A 14,932-nucleotide genomic window follows, 5' to 3' on the forward strand; every position below is an offset into this window, starting at 1 on the left:
CAATATGTAGATGACCTTATACTAGCAGCAAAGGATTTTGATACCTGTAAAGAAGGTACAGAGGAACTGCTCCACTTGCTCTGGCAAGCTGGCTACCGAGTTTCCCAGGAAAAGGCACAGTTATGTTTAGAAAAGGTCAAATATTTGGGCTTTGACATCTCACACCAACAACGAGCATTGAGACCAGAGAGGAAAGAAGCTATTTGCCTTATCAAGGAACCTACCACAAGGAAACAACTCAGAGGATTCTTGGGAACAGCAGGGTTTTGTAGACTATGGATACCTGATTTCAGCAGTCTGGCCAAGCCCTTACATGAAAGCACTCGAGGTACAGAAAAGGACCCATTCGTATGGGGACCTGAGCAGCAACAAGCCTTTTTAGTTATCAAACAACGACTTATGGAGGCCCCAGCCCTTGGACTGCCTAATTCGGAAAAACCCTTTCAGCTGTATGTACATGAACAGAATGGGATTGCAGCGGCAGTCCTGACCCAGAGATTAGGAAGTTGGAACCGTCCAGTAGCTTATTTGTCAAAACAATTGGACTCAGTAGCAAAAGGATGGCCTCCATGCCTAAGGGCAGTAGCAGCCACTGCAAGCCTTGTCAAAGAAGCTGATAAATTTACCTTCGGCCAGACGATGTATGTGAATGTACCTCATGCTGTTCTGACACTCATGGAATATAAGGGTAGTTATTGGCTAACGAACCCAAGGATGGCTAAGTACCAAGGCCTATTGTGTGAAAATCCCAGGATTCATCTACGAGTAGTGAATATGCTCAATCCAGCGACTTTGCTGCCCCTACCAGAGGTAGATGATGAAGAATCACATGATTGTCTCCAAATAATGGATGAAGTTTATTCCAGTAGACCTGATCTGAAAGATGAACCATTGAAAAATCCAGATGTTGTATATTATACTGATGGTAGCAGTTACCTGCATGAAGGTGCCAGACGAGCAGGATATGCTGTGGTCACCAATGAGGAAGTTGTGGAAGCTGAAGCTTTGCCTGCTGGCACCTCAGCACAAAAAGCTGAACTTATAGGTTTAACTAGAGCTCTGCAATTGGCAGCCGGATGTAAGGCAAACATCTATACTGATTCTAAATATGCCTTCTTAACCCTGCATGCACATGGAGCTCTATGGAAAGAAAGAGGTCTAATAGGAGCCCACGGGAAGGCCTTGAAATATGGACCTGAAGTAGAAATCCTGTTGGAGGCAGTATGGGCTCCAGAACAGATTGCTGTAATGCACTGCAAAGGTCATGGACGAGGAAGGGATCCAATAACCAGAGGAAATCATGCTGCTGACAAAGCAGCTCGAGAGGCAGCCCAAAAGCCTGTGGGAGGATTTATAGCAGCCCTCATACCAGAGGTAGTTCCAGAAGAAGTTAAACCTCACTATACCCCAGAAGAGAGGAAGTGGGCTGAACAGGAAGGAGCGGTTGTGAAGGACGGTTGGATGATCCTGCCAGACAATAGGATTTATGTACCTCATCATCTAGCAGGCACAATTGTAAGAAATTATCATGAATCTACTCACCTTGGCGGTACTGCAACCAGAGAGAGTCTCAGTCGGAAGTTGTATATTATTAATCTATCACAATTAGCAACTTGCATTTCACAGAAATGTGTTCTTTGTGCTAAAAACAATCCCAGGCAGGGACCGGTACAACCTCCTGGAATCCAACATGTGGGATATGTCCCCATGGAAAGCCTAATTGTGGACTTCACAGAGCTGGTCCCTTCTAAGGGATTCAAGTATCTCCTTGTGTTTGTGGATACTCTTACCGGATGGGTTGAAGCTTTTCCCACCCGAACTGAAAAGGCACGAGAGGTAACTAAGAGACTCCTCACTGAATTGATCCCGAGATTTGGGTTACCTAGATGCATTGGAAGTGATAATGGGCCAGCGTTCATTGATCAAGTAGTACAAGAAGTATGTCGAGTCCTACAAGTGAAATGGAGACTGCATGCAGCCTATAGGCCTCAGAGTTCAGGGAAAACTGAAAGAATGAATCGGACTCTGAAAACCCAATTGGCAAAATTAACCCAGGAAACGGGATTGGGATGGGTAGATGTGTTACCCATAACACTGTTTCGTGTTCGGTGTGCACCCACAAAAAGACTTAAGTTGTCACCTTTTGAGCTCCTGTATGGGAGACCGCCCTCCTTTGTTCAGGATATTCCAGCTGACCTTAAACAAATAGGAGACCATGTGACACAGGGACAAGTGCAATCTCTCTCCCGTGTTTTTGTTTCTCTTAACAGGTGGGCCCTCGAGCGCACGCCGTGCAGCATTGCCGAGCCGATTCATCAGTTCCAGGCTGGCGATAGCGTATGGGTGAAAGAGTGGAAACGTGATCCACTTGCACCTAAGTGGCGTGGACCTTACACCGTCTTGCTCTCTACTCCAACAGCGGTGAAGGTAGCTGAGGTGACCCCCTGGATTCATCACTCCCGTTTGAAGAAGTCCGAAGGCAGTTGGACGTGCAAAGGTGACCCCTCTAATCCTCTTAAACTGACTCTCTCCAAAAACCCCTGTATCTAGCCCTACCGGGAACGGGCTAGGTCACGGGCAACATTAGACGACCGGCCTGCTGCAGCCACAACCTGGAAGCTGGCTGACCTGCGCACGCCTGAAGCTTGAGGAGCATCTGAACCAGCGATTGTGAAAGGAAAGATTCTCTTATACAATTAATTGACTGCCCCCCCCCTTGTGGAACAATTATCAGAGATATTACTCATTGGGGATCCTCGGGATATATGTTTTGGTCTTGGTGGTTCCCCATTTCTGTCACTGGGGGAATTATATTGGGACTAATATTTATCTGCTATCACAATAAGGTAATCTTTTGTGGAAGGAATGCATATGCTAGACATCAACATGATTTTATTATTAATCCTGATCCCTTGGAAAGGGGAAGGGTCCTTGAATCTGACCAAATTGACTAAATATGGATTCCGCCATGACCACAATATGTGGGTAGGTTTAGCTGAAATGGTAGCCAATGTTGCAAATAGGACCAATTGCCTTGTTTGCTCTCTTGGGCCAGATGATTCAGAGGGAGGTATGCCCTTATTACCGATACCATTAGATGCCATTGGTATGGTAAGCGAAATACCACACCAAACAGAAATACAGAATTTCCCCGGATGGAACTCAACTAAACCAATACGAGTTATACCTGTACAAGGGGAATTCTGTGTACATAAATCATCAGATGCAGCTGATTCTACCATGATAGGCTCTTCTCATTGTCGCTATACTTGGGATAATATTAAGAATACCTGGGCACACGGTACTACCTATCGAACTCGGAATGCCTTGCCCTGTGCACCTCCTTTTATTCATGCATGGAAAGTGGTATGGAACATAACTGTGACAGAAAAAGGCAATCTAACATACTGCACTGTGAACTCTCTACCTCTTTTGCTATTTCGCCTTCTGTACTCCACGTACCAAAAACTTCAGACCCGATGGTTGTGGTGGATATGTGGAGAATGGGCATACAAGAAACTCCCCTCCAAATGGAGTGGGACTTGTTTCCTGGGATGGGTATTACCACCAATGTGGATTATGCCCACTAATTTGGCCAAGCGAACACGAAGAAACGCTGATATTTCTCATATAGCAGGAGGAAGTACCCAAAGTTGGAGCGGTACTGATGATTGGCCACCAGAGCGCATTATAGCCTATTATGATCCTGCCTCCTGGAATCCTGGTGAGCTCATACAAGGGGCACGGGATCCTATTTATAATCTAAACAGAATAATTCGATTGCAAGCAGTAGTGGAACTTGTAACCAATGCAACGGCCCAGAGTTTGAGACTTATTGCACAACAGTTGGATGAAAGTAGAGCCGCCATTTTGCAGCTGAAAATGGGAATGGATTATGTACTTGCCAAGCAGGGAGGCCTATGTGGAGTCTTGAACTTGACAGGGAATGCCTGTTGCTTTAACATTTCAGATAATGGTGAGGCAATCCGTGTGTTGGCCACAAAGATGGAGAATATAGCACATGTCCCAGTACAAACATGGGAAGGATGGGATATGGGATGGCTCACCAATTGGTTACCTAATGTCACAGGACTCAAAGGGATACTATTGTCTTGCTTGTTTTTCTTGACAGTAGTGGTAATGGTTTTATGTATGATGCCATGTATCATTTCATGTTTTAGAAGTACAATTAGCAAGATGGTTTCAAATGAAACTCTACCTCATATCATGGCCCTATACAGAGCTTTACCTCAGGAACATGATGAAGGTCAAGCTATCAAGGACACTTGGGATGAAGGTCCTTGAGCTTGAAAGGGGGGAATGAGGCATCAGGCATAAGCCTGCATTTTATTAATGTTTGATCAGGACTTGTATATTAAAGAGAGAGCTTAAATTTTCAAAAGTTTCAAGCCAGGCAGAAGACCAGCAGTTTACAACCTTGGTAATGTTTATCCTCCTAGACAAGGGCCCCTTTGATTGATAGCAGAAAACAATTCTCAAAGTCGTAAAAGCTGGAATTACAGACTGAGTGAGGACACTGACCCTATATGTTACAGAAGATAAAAAAAGGCAGAAATAAATAATTAGGAATGAGTAAATAGTAAAATAATGCCAATGTGCCTCCCAGTAAAATGAGCCAGATCTTCTTTCCAAGGTTAAAGACCAAATGGAGAAGCATCTAGCTGGCAAGTCTTTTTTTAAAGCTGTTTCTTTCTTAAACTGAAGAGAGTTAAAGGGCAATAAATGTTGGGAAGAGCTAATGGGAAAAGCAGCTGGCTGGAGAAGGGGGGGAATGTAAACAGGGGAAGAGGCTTCTTTTAAAGCGGTTTTTTACTGTGTTCCTTTTTACTGAGTTCCTTTTCTACTTTACAAAGACCTTATTCCTTTTAAAAGGCTACCTATGTTATGTATTAAATATATTGTCTTAAATGTAATTATGCAAAGGATTTAAGAAATGCTAGATTTCATATAGTTGTAAGAGTTAAATTAAGTCAGCCACCAGCCTAGCCCTGCCAGACAGGAAGACGCCATCCGAGCAGTCCTGATATATTAGTTGTCAGACATTTGTTTAGAAACCTTCAAATGAAGGAGATCTTTCAATGTTGATGTGAAACTCAAGATCCTTGACATATGTTTAAGATAAAAATTTAAGATTAACCATTTGTTTTAGAAGGCAATAGGGCAAGGAGGGCAAGAGGTGAGCTGGTAATTAAGATTCCTTGTTGAGACACATGTAAGATATATTACTACTTATTTGTCATTTATAGATGTAACAATATATAGCTCTTTGTGTTCCATATAAGGACAGGAGGATATGGGTGTATCTTTTAGGATTGGTTATAGCAATCAGCCAATAGGAAATTCAACCAGGCTGATTGGACAGAGGCAGCCACAGGAGGAGCAAAGGGGGCTGGATTAAGGGAATATAAGTGCTGGCCATAATGGCAGGAGGCCAGGCCAGAGCTTGGTAACCATATACCACTGTGCCTCTCATTTATTTGTCTGACAAATAAATAATTATTTTAATTTCTCTATTGCTGCGTTGAATATTTCATTCCAGCTAAGCGTTAACCACAAGCAGGGTGCTACAGCATATCTAGGCCTCCACAATATTTTATTCAAGTTGTGATCCCTGATCTTTCTCCTGCAAATCAAACTCATTGGATGGCTATAAAAGGGAAGAGGTGATAATTTAAACTGCATCATATTGAGTGCTACTCATGGATCCAGCCTAATATATTTTGATAATGTTGATGAAAGCAACTGTTTCGACCACCCCATCTCCTTTGAAATCTCTTCTCAAATTCCTCCATTGCTTTGCTGATTGTTTCATTGCCCAGAAGGTGGAGGAAGCAACCAGGGAATCATCTATATTGGACCTAGTCGTCATCAATAGGCAGGAATTGATCTTTGAATTGGAAGTACTGGGGACCTTGCGAGAAACTGATCATGTCCTCTTGGGTTTCATGATACACAGATATAGGAAATCTGGATGTATTTGGACATGTACTTTGGCTTTAAGAGGGCTGATTTCAAAAAGCTAAAGTAACTGCTGGCTGAGATCCCATGGTTAGAAAAACTCAAAGAGAAGGGAGTCCAGGAGGGATGGGAGTTTCTTAAAGCTGAAATATTGAAGGAACAAATGCAGACAATACCAACAAGAAAGAAAAGTTGGAGGCATCTAAAGAAACCAGTGGGGCTGCATAAGTAGCTTATAGAAGAGATGAGATTTCAGAAGGGCATATCGGCTAAATGGAGGAAATGAGAATCATGAAGGAAGGGGATACACCAGTAGGCAACAGTTGCAAGATGAAGGTCAGGCAAGCAAAAGCTCAGAATGATCTCGGTCTTGCAAGACAGAATGAAATAACAAAAGTGGTTTCATCAGCTATGTTTGAAGAACAAGCAAGCAGTATGTCCTCTGGGTGAAGAGGACAAAGAATTGCTATTGGGTGAAGGAGGTGAAACTGCTCAACCCCTACATTGTCCCTCCTGTCACTTAAAATTAAAGCAGAACTCAACCTGGTGACAACAGAATAAAGGTGTAAGGAAGGAACTGCAGCCTCAGGTAGAAAAAGAGGTGGCATGGGAACACCTTGTTGTTGTTTAGTCGTTTAGTCGTGTCCGACTCTTCGTGACCCCTTGGACCAGAGCACGCCAGGCACCTAGCTACTTTAAATGGATTCAAATTGGCAAGGCCTGATGAGCTCTGCCCAAGGATACTAAAGGAGCTCGCAGATATAACCAAGGACCTCCGTCCATAATTTTTGAGAATCCATGGAGGAAATGTGAGGTCCCTGCAGACTGGACAAGGGCAGATGCTGTTCCCATCTTCAAACCATTTGTATGTGGGTAGAAGACTCACATAGCTACAGACTGGACAACTTGACGTCGATACCAGGAAAGATTATAGCACAGATAATTAAACAGTTGACCTATGAGCACATAGAAAAGGCTGCTGTGATTATTAACACTCAAAATGGATTTCTAAAAAAAAAAATTGTTCATGCTATGTGAATCTCAATTCTTTTTTGGATAGATTTACGAGCTTGGTGGATGACGGGGCTCCTGCGGAAATAGTGTACCTTGATTTAAGTAAGGCTTTGGAGAAAGTCACCCATGGCAGTTGTAGTGTTTTGATGATGGGATGGAGAACCTGCCACCAGAAATTCATAGAATAATAGAATCATAGAATTGGGAGGAAACACCAAAGGGCATTTAGGAAGGAAGGATCAAAGCTCTGTGGTAGAGCAGCTATTTTGCATGCAGAAAGGTCTAAGTTCATCTCTGGAGAGCTGATGCCAGTCAGTGTCCATCTTATAATGAAATGCCTCCATGCAAAATAGGTAGAATATTGGAATTTTGGGAGTACTATTTTGTTAAATAATTGAAGGATGGAGGGATATTGAGGCTGATTTGAACTAGTAGCCATTTGACTGTACTTACTAGCCTCAGCGCCTAGAGCTTGCCGATCGAAAGGTCGGCGGTTCGAATCCCCGCGACGGGGTGCGCTCCCGCTGCTTGGTCCCAGCGCCTGCCAACCTAGCAGTTCGAAAGCACCCCCGGGTGCAAGTAGATAAATAGGTACCACTTACCAGCGGGAAGGTAAACGGCGTTCCGTGTGCTGTGCTGGCTCGCCAGATGCAGCTTGTCACGCTGGCCACGTGACCCGGAAGTGTCTGCGGACAGCGCTGGCCCCCGGCCTATAGATGTGAGATGGGCGCACAAACCCCAGAGTCTGTCAAGACTGGCCCGTTCGGGCAGGGGTACCTTTACCTTTACCTTTATCCTCAGCCGACCAGGTAAATTTCCAGCCTCTCATCATTTGGGGTAATGTATGATCATGTTTGTGTTTTCCTGTGTTTCATTGTCTAAAAGGTGACTGCTGGAAGATCCCAGAGAAGAAGAAGGTCTTCATGCAGTGCATAGCTAAAACAATGAAAGGTGCTCCCACGGGAGGCCGTGTTGACCACCAACCTAGATGGCTTTAAAGCAGGATTAAACAAATTCATGGAGGTGGAAGCTCCCAGAGCTACTAACCACAATGGCTGTGCTGTGTCTCCAAATTTTAGGCTGTAATGGTTCTTAATACCAGTTGATGGAAACCACAGTGCTCTGGTGTTTGCGTCCTGATTGTGCACTATAGGCCAGGGGTGGCCAGCTCCCAAGAGACTGAGATCTACTCACAGAGTTAAAAACTGGCAGTGATCTACCCCCTTTTGGGGGGTTTAGGTCAAAGTTGTTGAGTTTTTTTAAGAAGGAGGAAGGCCCATGGGGGGGGGGTTGAGTCAAAGTTGTTGAGTTTTTCAGGGAGGAGGTAAAATGTTGACCTTTTTTTAGGGGAGCCACAGTTGTTCAGCTTCTTTTGGGGGAACCAATGATCTACCAATAATCACCATCCACCTGTTGGACATGCCTGCTATAGACATTTGGCTCGCCATTGTGAGGACAGGATGCTGGACTAGACAGGTCATTGATTTGATTGAGCAAGCACTTCTTAGGATCATAGAATCTTATTGTTGGAAGGGAGCCGAGAGTCATCTAGTCCAACCACATGTTTGTATGTTCTTAAATGCCCTGGAACACAGTCATAAGGACAGAAGTAGACCCATCCAAATGACCATCTAGTCCACTGCTGAACAGTGTCCTACATGGACTCCATTGAGATGTCTTCAGGAAGCATGCAAGCAAAGATTGGAAGTGAGCAACACTGCTGCTGAAGATTTTCTAACTGGAGATGTCAGTGGTTGAACCTTGGGCATTCTGCTTACAGAACTGTTCCTATGCTATTGCTTCTATACCATATATGTGAATGGTCCAATGACATGGTTGGTCCACCTACCCCTGAATCATCTACCTACATCATCTTGGAGTAGCCCTTCAATAACTCAAGTGGCAGTGCATTTTCCCCAACCCCCCTGGATCATTCAATGCCATCGATTGGGGTGGGGTATGATGTACATCCAAAGCAGGGGCTGCTCACACACATTGAGCCTCTCCTCAACTCAATTTAAGGTAAAGATAAAACAAGACTTTAGGAGACGGTTTGCCATTTTATTGCGTGGACAGGCGGAGTCCCCAGATCCTGCACGGTCCCCCCGTCATGTGGAATAACGACTCAAGACAACGTGCTATGGGATTAAATTGGCCACAACTTTATTAAATTTCAAATGTGGGTAGACCTTGGCTCAGGCATTGGGCGTTCTCCCTCCCTGGTCCCCAGCCGGGGACCTAGGGAGCATCAGGGTTATCCAGTGTGTGTGTGGGGGATGGGCCGGCTCTGGAGAACATATGTTCAAGCAGAGATGGCCGCCCCCGTAACGCCGCCGCCGCAGGAGAGAGCAATGACGACCTTTCGGTGTACGGCCAAAGCCTCCCTTCAGAAAACCCCTTTAACGGGGAACCCTGGTATCGCCGCCGCAAGAGGAAGATGGACAAAAGGATTCCGCCCAAGGCCTGATACCGCCAAAGTTGTGACGTTTTGCTACGGGAAAGGCGAAACCTGCCAATGCAGGGAAATTCCTTTCCGGCCCTTTAACAGCGACCTTAACGTAGCAGTGCCCGCATACCTGTGAAGAAAAGTTAACCTGCAAAACCTGTGAAGAAAAGTTAACCTGCAAAACCTGTGAAGAAAAGTTAACCTGCAAAATAAGACATTAACTGAGGGTGGGTAGGGTGGGAGAAGCTCTGGAGCCAAGTGAGGATTCCTAGGTAAGATCCTCCCTCTATTGTGTGGGCAGGTAATCCCTCCCCTACCTGGCCTGGTCTCCTTGGCAACGCTTCCCCCAGGTGGGATTGGACAACTGACTGAGGTAGGCGGAGACCTCCAGGTATCACACCTGAGGGAAGGCGAAGCCAAGCCTATGCTGTTGGGGCCGCTCCAGACCTAGGGGCTGCACGCGCCCACACAAAGGGCGCCCCCTGTTTTAAGCGGGGAGCGGTCATTAGTTGCCGTTCAAGCAGGTAGATTGTACAATAAAAGAAGAATTAGAAATGTAGACGAGAAAGAAAAGAGAAAGAGTCACACACATAGAGAGTGCCATGATGGCATCATGGGAAATGCCTTGTTAGAGATGGTTCCTAGGAGAACATTCAGGCGAGTCAAAGAGGAAAGAACAAGAAGAGGAGAGGAAGACACAACTTGAGGATTAAGCACATTCCAGAGAGATATAAAGTCTGAATGTCAGGAATTAAGAAGTAGCCCTTGAAGCCAGCACTCATGGTGGTGGGATTATTCGATGGGCTATAAACTGTAGATTCCCTGTAAACATTCAGAGCTTCCCTTGGGGTTCTTCAGCATTTGCATTGCTTAGGATAGCAGCATTTGCAGCCACAGCAGGAAGATCCACAACACCCGGAACCACAGCAGGGGGAACAGCAGCAGCAGGAAGGGGAGCAGCAACACTGCTTGCAACAACAGGGGGAGCAGCAACACTGCTTGCAACAGCCACAGCCGCAGCAGGGGGAACAGCAGCACTGCTTGCAGCAGCAAGGGGAGCAGCCACACTGGCAACAGCAGGACATCTTGAGGAAGAGAAGGAAGCTTGAGCTGCAGGAAATCAAGGGATCACCAGTTAACTAAGCATTAAATTGTCAGATGTGTTAAAGACATCTTTTACTGGTGCTTTGCATTAAGCACTACATATATCACATACCTTTTCTCCTACTCATGAGGGAGCTGAAATTATTTGCCTACATTACACAAAGATTTTCATGTCGTATAAAATATGGGAGAAATGTCTGTCTGTTAAGTGTTGAAATGGAGCATTCTGTCCAACCAAGAATTCAATATTGGTTTTACCTTCACACTAAATCCTGGGCCATTTCCCTCTTTATCTAAGAGGAAACTCAGATGTGTCCCCCAGTATAAAAGCAAAAGGGCTTTACAAGCAGTCTTGATTCTCTCACAGATTGATATATATGACATGTTCCCTGGTTATTTCCATGTGTCACCTTTTTATGTTGTTGGTATCAGTAATTTTATATGTATGCTTGAAATATATCATGGGTGAAATATTCTACCTCAGTTGATGTGAGAAGTTTATATCTCTAGGAAAGTCACGACTGTAATAAGGACTCCATTCAACAGCCCAGAGGCAGGGTAAATGGTCAGTGCTCAAAAACACAACTTATGAAAATTTAGCATCCATCACGCAGATATGTTGAAGAGATAATTAGATGATCCCATCAAGTAAAACACAGAGAATCTATTCAGATGCATTTCGCAAGACCAGAGTCACTGGCCTCCCTCAGACCTTTAGCTCCCCTGCAATAAATAGGAAGAATGCATAAATATTGGAAACGAGCTTACCTTTGTTCAGTATAGGAGGTGCTGTGTGGATATTGGATCCAGTGTGTTGATGAAGTATTCCAGGAGGGTGGACCTTTTTATACACCTCTGTCAACCCTTTCACAATCCATGATGCACAATGGAAGAATTAAATGGTCTGCCTTAAACCTTGATGCTGCCACACACCATCATCTGGGGCAAGACCTCTGACTGTATTCGCGCGCGTGTGCGTGCGCGCGCGCACACACACACACACACACACACACACACACACACAAACAACCCTTTTAAAGAATATGATTAAAACTGCATTCTGGAAACACTGTAATTCTCAGCCCTGATTAAAGGGGCAGTTATGGGACTGTTTTAAAAAATAATTACGCTGAGATGAATGGGTGCCGTGCGAATTTCTCATTGTGATCCAACACCTTCTTTTACCAGGAAATACCATCGGATCTTCTGACTCTACCTCCTGGCCCAAGCTCAAAGGATCTGATGTTTGGATCCATGGGACTTGTTATCTGATCATCATAACACATATTTATCAGCAATGAGCAAAGGTGAATAGCATTTGCCACCATATTGTGGCTGTTTGGTTAGCTGACCAGGAGGGTGAACAACAGCAGTCCCATTTTTTTATTTAATATGTGGCTTTCACAAATGTTTACTACAACAAAAATTAAGTGCTAGACTACTGTAAAACATTTGGACTGCCTCTGATGACTGTCTTCCAGGATTCTGTCACACAGAAAGTCAGCCATGTCTATGACCTTTAATGGGCCTGCCCTGAATACATGTTGCATGATGCACTAAGAAAGAATCGCCTAAAGGTTGTGTCCACAGGTCAAAAATCTAAAAGCTAATATCCTTAGGCACCAGATCTCAGAGAGAAACACATATGGTTCCTGTTCATCTCAATATAATTGATTTAAAGCAATTCCATAATTCCCCCCTTTGGACAGAACTGGGAATTACAGTGTTGCAACTGCGAAATAGCTTTAATAGCCTGCCTTTAAAAATGGACGGATGTGGACAGAGTCAAGAATCACACACCAGATGATTGTGTGGTAGAGGACTTTTAATGAAGACCTCATCATCATTGGGTGGTGCATAATTGCTTGCGGAAGGATACACAGAGGTGTATATAAAGGCCCATCATTCAGGAGTTCTTCACTCACTCACTGGATCCAACATCCACACAAATTTTATCACTGAAAAAGGTATGTTCTGTCTTCATTCTTTTGGTTCCCTAGATTTCAGGAGAGCTTCAGGTCTTGAGGATGTAGTCTAACAGCTCTGGTTTTGCAATGAAACTGGTTCACTATATTTCTTATTCTTGGTGACCAATCCTGGCCTCCTGCCGCATGAGGAGGTGTGCATGGAGAAAAGCGTAATTTCTTAGATGCTAATTCTAATTCAAAACCTACTTTTCTCTTGGAAACCCCATTTCTTACAACACATGTCTTTACTGATTCAAAGAGAAGTTGGGATCTTGCCTTTAGGCCTGAATTCTTTCAGCATTGTAGGACTAAAATGTTTGCCTAATATTGTGTTGCACAGGATCTAAGATAGTCTTTTATCTGCCAAGCATGTCATCAGTTGCCTAATAGGATGTTGGGGGCTCAGAGAGCATCCTCTCAGATGTGTTTACCTGACTTCTAGTGACTTCCCAAGGGAGACTCAGAAGAGGCCACTTTATGCATTCCTTTCCTTAATGCAACATGTAGCAATCCTTAAACATACATTTCATGTTGGTCTTAAGCTGTAATGTTTGTATATCTATGGCGTTCTTAATATTGTGTTGTTTGCTTAATGAGAAATCCCTTGAATCCTTTCAGCAATACCTTCCCTCTCCACCGCTAAGATGTCCTGCTGCTCCAATTGTTGCTGCTCTCCCTGCTGCTGCAAGTGCTGCTGCTGCCCCTGCTGCTGCTGCTGCAGTCCTTCCTGTTGCTGCACTCCTTGCTGTTGCTGCTCTCCTTCCTGCTGCTGCTCTTCCCCCTGCTGCTGCAACTCTTGCGGCTGTGGTTCCTGTTGCTGCTATCCTAAGCAAGGCTGCTGCTGAAGAAGTTCAGTGAAGTGTTGAGAGCTGCTGCCTCCTCCATGCTGGCGGACTCCTTGGATTCATCTGTTTCTGTGCCTTAAGTTTATTCCTGCCTCCTTCTACAACCCTGGATTCTTCTCATCTCCTTCTTACTTTGCTTTGTTTTCCTTCAAGGAAGCATGCCAGTTGTCTTCTCTTTATCATCATGGTGGTCCTGGGGGTCATTCTCTTTTCATCTCTTTGAATAATTCCTCTGTGGGGGAGAAATATGTTCATATAGAAGTTAATAAAGATTCTAAAGCACAGTAGAGTGTTCTTGTGTTCCTTTGCCTTGAGATAGGAAATGTGTCATAGATCCTGCATAAGTCATCTGTTTGGCAAGCATCTCCAGCTGAAGGGCTGCTGGGCCAGTAAGGATCAGAAGCTGAGTTCTTGAGGAGCACATCTCCATCCCACATACAATATTGGGAAGGGGGGCATAGCTCATTGGAAGGGCACATGCATGACACACATAACATCCCAGGTTCACTAGCTATTATCTCTCCTTGAATTAATGGGTGTAGCAAACACAAGGAGGAGCAATGTCCTTTGTCTGAGATCTGGGACTGATGCCCTTCAGAGGCACCTGTCTGGTATGTAATGGGAGAGAATTCCAAATATACTTGCTGCCACATGTAAAACCTGATTAAATCAGTGTGTGGTAGGGATTTCCTGATAGGTGCTATCTGCAGGAGGCACTGTCTCATAGGAGCCAACTCATATGAAGCCCCCACAAGAAAATATTTTAGGGGACTGGGCTCCCCCAAGTTGAGGGGCATTGCCATTCAAATGGTGTGTGTGCATTCATGTGGGGTGGGGCATATCTAGGCCTCCACAATATTTTATTCAGGTTGGCATCCCTGATCTTTCTCCTGCAAACCACATTGATTGGATGGCTATAAAAGGGAAGACATGATAATTTAAACTGCATCATATTGAGTGCTACTTGTGGATCGAGCCTAATATATTTTGATAATGTTGATGAAAGCAACTGTTTCGACCACCCCATCTCCTTTGAGATCTGTTCTCAAATTCCTCCATTGCTTTGCTGATTGTTTCATTGCCCAGAAGGTGGAGGAAGCAACCAGGGAATTATCTATATTGGACCTAGTCGCCACCAATAGGCAGGAATTGATCTTTAAATTGGAAGTACTGGGGACCTTGGAAGGAACTGATCTTGTCCTCTTGCGTTTCATGATACAGACAAGGGAAATCTGGATGTATTTGGACATGTACTTTAGCTTTAAGAGGGCTGATTTCAAAAAGCTAAAGTAACTGCTGGGTGAGATCCCATGGTCAGAAAAACTCAAAGAGAAGGGAGTCCAGGAGGGATGGGAGTTTCTTAAAGGTGAAATATTGAAGGCAGAAATGCAGAGAATACCAATAAGAAAGAAAAGTTGGAGGCATCTAAAGAAACCTGTGTGGATGTCTAAGTGTAAACAGATGAGCTGAGATTCCAGAAGGGCATGTGTGCTAAATGGAAGAAAGGGGGAATCATAACAGAAGGGAATACACAAGTAGTGAACAGTTGAGGGATAAAGGTCAGGCAGGCTGAAGCT

General features: G+C 44.4%; 2 long non-coding RNA genes across 2 annotated transcripts in view; both read left to right on the top strand.

Moving 5' to 3' along the window:
* LOC309520744 overlaps positions 1-14,932 on the top strand; it is a 66,668-nt gene that overhangs the window by 29,249 nt on the left and 22,487 nt on the right. The window lies entirely within an intron of this gene.
* On the top strand, positions 12,391-13,639 carry LOC309521403. The gene is made up of 2 exons (XR_014214660.1): positions 12,391-12,510; positions 13,129-13,639. It is a non-coding gene; the product is annotated as an uncharacterized lncRNA (long non-coding RNA).

This window comes from Podarcis vaucheri, assembly GCF_965113315.1.
Source record: "Podarcis vaucheri genome assembly, chromosome: 16".
NCBI classification, from domain to species: Eukaryota; Metazoa; Chordata; class Lepidosauria; order Squamata; family Lacertidae; genus Podarcis; species Podarcis vaucheri.